Raw genomic sequence first — 7,164 nt, forward strand, 5'->3', positions numbered from 1 at the left:
AGGGTCTTAGGCATGGTTACTGCTTGATATTTAGAGCTGTTGTAACTGTTATCACAAGTCACAAAGGCTGCTGTGGGAGGAAAAGTCAGAGACACTTCTCTACAAGGTAATTAGGGGAGTTTGTCACAATATAAATATACAATGACTCTTGAATTCAGCAAGTAGCTGCATAGGTAATAATGATCATTTTTTTTACATGAAAGCACACCTTTTACCATGTGGCTATTTTATTATTTAAAACACATCATGCAGGAGAGCTTCATAAACTATAGTTGGGCTTATTGCCCAAGGGACAGAGTTTTACAGCTATCTGATTCAACATTTGAGAAAATCAGGGCTAAATGCCCTCAGTCATAAGTGGACAGTGGAGTTGACCTGGTTTCCAATTTGTGACATAAGACGACTCATCTCTAATTCTCAGGCCTTAAAGAAAAAGTTACTCGAGATATTTGTGAAACAATAGCAAGGCAGACTATTCAGGGGCACTATTGTGATATGTACAGGGACCACTGACGTAGGAGCTTGCAGTGTGTAAATGTAAGTATATCCAAACCTGCAGAGAATTTTTATAAGAATTTATTTGATTCACATTGACGAGATGGCTGGGAAGCAAGACCTTAAATGCTCCGGAGCAGGACAATTTTGCAGCTTCTTTTATACATGTGGAATTATGTATAAGGAGGGAATGTAAGGAAGATTATGTGAAGGTGGGAGAAGGTAAGGTACAGGATAATTACAAGATTATGTGCTGCTCCCTTGAGGTGCTTATGCCTTGAGGGGTCTGTATTTCAAAGGTATGTTAACCTAGATGCACAAGAACAATGGACAGGGCTGCTTAAAACCTTTCACTAAATAAGTTATAGGCATGAGGTATGCTTATCCACCAAGACCTACCTAGTTAGGGATTTATGATCAGATCACTCTTGCCCCACTTTCTGTCACTGGTCTTGTCAGTTTTATTACAGAATCCACACTCCTCGTTGTTATTTTGTTGCCCGCAGGCGATCTCTATTTATTGTTGTTAAATGTTAAATATCCTATATCCAGCAACATAAAAAAAGTATGTAGCTCTCCATTTTACTTTTTATCCGGTCCCAGAAATTTTCCCTGCTTTGCTTTCTCCCGCCTCCTTAATCTACCACCAATGGATTTCGTGTAACCTTCCTTATCTCTCTCCTTTGATTCTAAATGCATAAAAAGAACTGCAACGCTGTCATTTTCAAGAGTATTTTCTCAATCTGTTGAGATCTTGCTTCTGCGCATGTCCTCAGATTTGGCTCAAGTAATCTCTTACACAATTTTTCCATAGGTTTGGACTGTCTTTCCTTAATGATGTTATGTGTGTATGGGAGAGGTACCCTGTTTTCCCTGACCTAGCTGGGCAATCAGCTCTAATGTGTCTTTTGGAGCAAAAATTAATATAAGACCCGGTATTATATTATATTACATTATATTATGTTATATTATATAAGACCAGGTTTTATATTATAGTAAAATAAGACTGGGTCTTATATTAATTTTTGCTCCAAAAGATGCATTAGAGCTGATTGTCTGGCTAGGTCTTATTTTTGGGGAAACACAGTATATAGCAACCCTCTGTACTATCTACTCATTTTTCTGTAAATCTAAAACTAGTCTAAAAAATAAAGTCTAATATTAATGAAAAAATAAGGGCTCTCCTAGAGTTTACAAATGTGATTGTGGATAAAGGATATTGCAAGAAAAGTGTGGAGGTATAAAAGTAGATCTATATTGCTGTTGTTTCCAGATAGGGGAATTGGGACTTGCAGATATGAACTCTTCTGATGAAGTTCAAGGTTAATCTTTTGATAGTGTCATTTACAGAGAACCAAATCTCCAGTTTCTATACGTGGACTAATTTAAACGGGAAGACAGGAGGGAAAATAGTGCTAACCTGTTGATACGTATGGGTATAGTTAATACGTCCATTGAAATATTTGAGGATGTCTGAATTGTCCAAAGTGGAATCTTCTATAGCCCGTGCCATGTATGAAACTCTCATGGATCTTCCAGTAATTATCTCATAAAGGAAGAGTTGATGTGCCCTTGTAGATGACAATCAGAGAGTTATAAAAGCAAAAGGTAAAACCTTGTGTGGATGAGAAAAAGGGGGTGCTATGGCAAGAAACCTCATAGGGTGATTGGATCGTAAATTCCTAAGTAGTCAGGTCATGGTGGATAGTCGTGCCTCAGGCATATAACTTTCTTACTAAAAGGCTTATCTTTGCCTTAAGCAAGCCCTGCCCATTGTTTCTGTTCATCTAGGTTAACATGCCTTTGAAATAAGCATCCTCAAGAGAGCAATAACCTTGATAAGTATCCTGTAATCCAATCCCTGCCTTGCTTTCTCCCACCTCTATGTAATCTTCCTTACTTTCCCTTTTTAATTTGAAATGCATAAAAGAAGCTGCAAAACTTATTTCTGGAGCATTTAAGATCTTGCTCACTGTCATATGTCATAAGTTTGACTCAAATAAACGCTTATAAAAATTCTCTACAGGTTTGGATGTTTTACATTGATACTTGGAACATGGAAGGCCAAGTTCCTCTGAGAGTTTTGCAATATAACATTTAATATAACGTTTTATTGCTCACTCAATCAGACAGGGCAAGAGGAGTTATCCAGGTGGAGAAAAATCACTCTCACAGAAATTTAGCAACAGAAGTACCAGTGGCCCTCTTACATGGGAAAGCTTCGATCCAATAAGAAAACATGTGAATAATGATGAGGACATATTTATAATCATGAGATATAGGGAGTTGAGTAAAATCTAATTTCCAATGAAGAAAGGGTCCTTCTGGAGGTGGCTCTCTTCCTTGCCCAACTTTTACAGCTTTATAGGATTCTGTTTTTGGCAGATGCGGCAAAAGGATACAATTTGTTCCAGGTAAGGAGTAAAAGTTTCCCACTGTTGCCAATAGAGGAGCTAATCTAGTTTTTCTTTCCCATTTTGTGAAAGCCATAGACAAATTTCAGGCGAGGGATGGAGGCGAGACTAAATAACCATCTGGTGTCTCCAAATTTTATCTAGGTGCGTAAAACATCCAGCTTGTTTCCAATGGGACTTGTAATTTTAGGGGCTTTGAACTGATTTTCATTTCCTCTCTTAGAGATCTGGTGGTTGGCAGAGGAGACTTAATATTCTGTCTGGTTGTAGTGGAACTGAGGCAGATTTACGAGCTGCTAGCTTAGCATGTTATCAGCTAATGAGTTTCCCCTTTGCCTCAGTATCTTATTGTCCATATGAGCTTCTTTTGAAAATACGTCCACCTCCTTTGGGTATAATAAATCCTCTAAGAAGACAGCCACCTGTTACCCATCTTTAATTGGTATTTCATTTGTTGTTACAAATCCCCTGGATTTCTTTAACATATCAGTCATGTATTAACCCAAAAGCATATCTGCTATTTAAGATGTTAATTCTCTTATTCTTCACTAAAGTGCAGGCTCTTGTGAGAATTAATATAAGTTCTGCTATCTGGGATGATTTGGTGTCAGGCAGAGACTCATGTTCCACAGGGTTTTGGAAATCTGTAAAATGGCATATCCTGTGTTGCCTAGAACGTTTCCTCTGAGCTGCGGCCATACTATCCATCGGCAAAGAGGGAGAGGTCTGGGTCTGTAAGGGGAGCCTCTAAAAGGTCAGGATAAGGAAGGGTTAACGTGTAGGTGGCGGCAATGCAGTCATCTGGCTATCCTTCAGTTAGCAAAGGAAGACAAGTAGCAAGGGCAGATTCCGGAACAACTGGAGATCGTATTGGGAGAAAGGGAAAGCAAAAGGATGCAAGAGAGGTAAGATGAGAAGTCAAAGAATATCGGGTGTTTCAGTTAGGAGAAGGATTTGGGCAGCACGGGGAACATAAATTTCAGGGTATGACCTAGCGCAAGATCTGCGTTAGCTTGAACCAATTTTGGTGTTGCCGTAACTGTTCAAAAATAAGAAGGGGAGGCTTCAGCTATGGGGTCTAGAGTGAGTCTGAAATACCCAATGGGCCTTTGGTTTATGTTATTCTTCAGAAATAGGGCACCTAAAGCATGCCCTTCTCTCTCATGAATAAATAGGGGAAAGGGCAAGGAAATGGTTTGGGAGTCCTAAGGTGGGGGCAGAGAAAAGGGAGGTTTTTAAGGATTCAAATATCATCCTGGAAAGCAAGTTCCATTGTAGAAGATCAAACACAGTTTCCTAAGTTGTGCCATAGAAAGAAGATGTACAACAGAAAAGTAGGAATCCAGTTCCTACAATATCCAGTTAATTCTGGGAGGTCCTAGAGTTGACTTTTTTTTGAGGTAGAAGATAATTAAGGATGGTCTTGATAGTTCTGAGGACAAGGTTTTTCCCTGGGGAAAAGATCATGTCTTAAATAATGCCCCCAAGGACAGCAAAGTTCTGTTTTGACCCTTGAAACCTTATGTTCCTTGCAAGCCAAAACTTCTCATAAGTATTGGGTGTCTGCGAGTTTCGGAACCTACCAAGCATAACCAAGCATACATAGCAGAACCAAGATGTTCATCCTCATTGTATCAGAGGGTATAAAAGCAAAGCCAGGATTGGCGTTTGGGAGCAAAAACAATATGGGTTTTACAATTTTATTTATGACTCACAATTCTTGGACCAATTGGTAACCCTTTCCATCAGGTTTCTTTACAGGTAGAATAGGTGTGTTATGAGGCAAGACGTGGAGCTAAGAAGGCCCTTGTCAAGGAATCCATGAGTAATAATAGGTCTGAGACCATCAGCTGCCTCAGGTTTTAGAGTATTGGGTTAGTTTAAGGAAAGGAATAGTGAGGTCTATATCCTCCCTAAAGGCTCTGCTTCCCAGATGTGTCCTACATCTGTCATTCCTTTATCCCAAAGTGCGTCAGAAATATGAATGAACATATCCTGAATGTGGGGAGTAGCAGGGGCTTGGGGAGCTGTGAGGGTTCATGAAAACTTGAGTAATTTATGAAAGCTGGCAGATGGCAAAATGGGGGGTGGAGGACAGGGAGTCCAGACGTCAAAGGTTAGTCCCTTGGACCATTGTAAAATATTAACAGTATAATTAGAAATTAAATCTCTACCCAGCAGCTTAAAAGGGGTGGTGGAGCATAACACACAAGCTATGGTGGGCATTATGGGGTCAGATGCAGAAGCGGGTTTTAAAAGAGATAAATCGTGTGGTAAATGATCTAACCTCACTTCAGAGATGACTTGTGTTCTCTGAGGAATTATGGTGGGGAGTTGTAAGGTGTTGAGCGTGGAATACGTGGCTCCAGTGTCTACCAGAAAGATGTAGAGGGGAGGTGCTCATTGAGATTATAATTTCACCCAGTGTATTCAAAGGAGGGGCCCTACAGGAGCAGATTTCTCAGAGGGGAGTCATTGGGACTCCTGTAATTGTCCTTTTCTTTAAAATTAGACAATCTTTAAACCAATGTCCCTTTTCCCTGCAGTATCTGCATGTACATCTCTATTAAAGATCTTGGTGGCTACCTCTGAGGGCTTGGGACAATTTCCGTCCAGTTATTTAAGTTGTAGAGCCACGGGTTTACATTGTACGGATTTAGTTTTACCAGCCTTTGCATCCCGGCGGGGCTGCGTAAGCATGGATCTCAGAGAGAAGAGCATCTTGCTAATTAAGAGGATGTTTTTGCATAGCCCCTCTCTCAGTTCCATTTGGAAGCTATTAGCAAAGTGAATACTTCAAGCAGACACCGTATGGTCAGCTGGGGTTAGACCCAAGTAATCCTTCCAGATCTTTTCTAAGCAATGCCTATAGTTAGCAATTAATTGTTTCCTGCATTCTTGAATCTTTGACCGTCTATTTTAGATGGTCTGTAGGGTTGGAATCCAAGAGCTTGTCTCCAATTTCCTTACCTCTGTGATAAGGATGTGGGTGTATTTTTATTTCATTGTAAACCTTCAGAGTCTCTGACCCATTTGGCCTTTTTAAACCATAAGGTGGCATTTCCAGGACCTTCAAGAAGTTGGACTAATGGGTAAAGTTTTGAAAACCTGGAGAACATACCCCTAAAACTAATCTGAGACTAATTCCTTCCTATCTTTTTCATGGGTCAGGGAAGTATTATTACAGCTTGTAAGTCAGACGGAGGCCAAGGCTTTATAATGACTTGTTTGGCAATCGAGGTCCTTCACATTCCTGTCTGTTCTCTGGGGTCCTTGTTCCCAGGGGATCAAGACCAGGGTCTCAAATAGCTATAGGAACCTGGGATCAGGTCCAGGGAGAGGCAGGTAAATACAGAACATAATATCAGAACATAATGGAGTGGGAGGCAGGAACAAGTTGGGAGGAGTGGTGGGCAAGGAGAGGAAAAGGAGGGAAGTGGGTGTGTCTTTCAAGTTGAAGTGAATGAGGGAATCATGTGATCTTTGAAAGATCAGCTCGGATAAGGTAGACTCAGATTGTTGAATGACCTGATTAAGGTTAGACTGAAACGGCCGGTTTTCAACTTTATACGAGGAGAAATAAGCAGACCATTGTTTAAAGGGAAGTTTGAATCCTCAGGATTCCTTCCCAATTATTCTTTCCATTGAAATTTAGAAATCCCTTTTCAAGTACCAAACAAATAATTTTCTAAAAATTTTTATGGAACTTGAAAATGAAAGTGGTTGGGCCTGATGCTCCCGTGTCTGTGGTATGGGGTAAGAAATAGGGACTTTCATTACTTTTAAGTTTTCTTTGGGGGTTATAGCTCTCGTTAGGTTTCCTCTCTTTTTCAGCTTATATGTATAACTTCTAGTGCCCAGATTATTGTTTATGTTATCTATATTTTAATGTATTAGTGTAACTTTGTACGTTTTCTAATAAATTTGTTATAATGCTGAGATGAAGTGTGGTGACAGTTAATATCTGTGTCTCTGGAATGTGGCACAGATTTGATTCCTGGCTCAGCTGCTTATTAGCTTGCCTTAGCCTCCAAATGCCTCATCCACAAACGCTCCAAAGAACCTGCTGTGAAGTTTAATGAGAAGATGTATCCAGAGATGCGGTGTACAGCACAGGGAACATAGTCAATGCTATTGTAGTAACTTTGCACACAGTGACAGATGGGTACTAGACTTAGTGTGGTGGTCAGATCATAAGGTATACACAGTTTCCCCCAAAATAAGACTGGGTCTTATACCGTATTTCCCCGAAAAT

The sequence above is a fragment of the Rhinolophus ferrumequinum genome, chromosome 15 (assembly GCF_004115265.2).
Source record: "Rhinolophus ferrumequinum isolate MPI-CBG mRhiFer1 chromosome 15, mRhiFer1_v1.p, whole genome shotgun sequence".
Lineage (NCBI taxonomy): Eukaryota > Metazoa > Chordata > Mammalia > Chiroptera > Rhinolophidae > Rhinolophus > Rhinolophus ferrumequinum.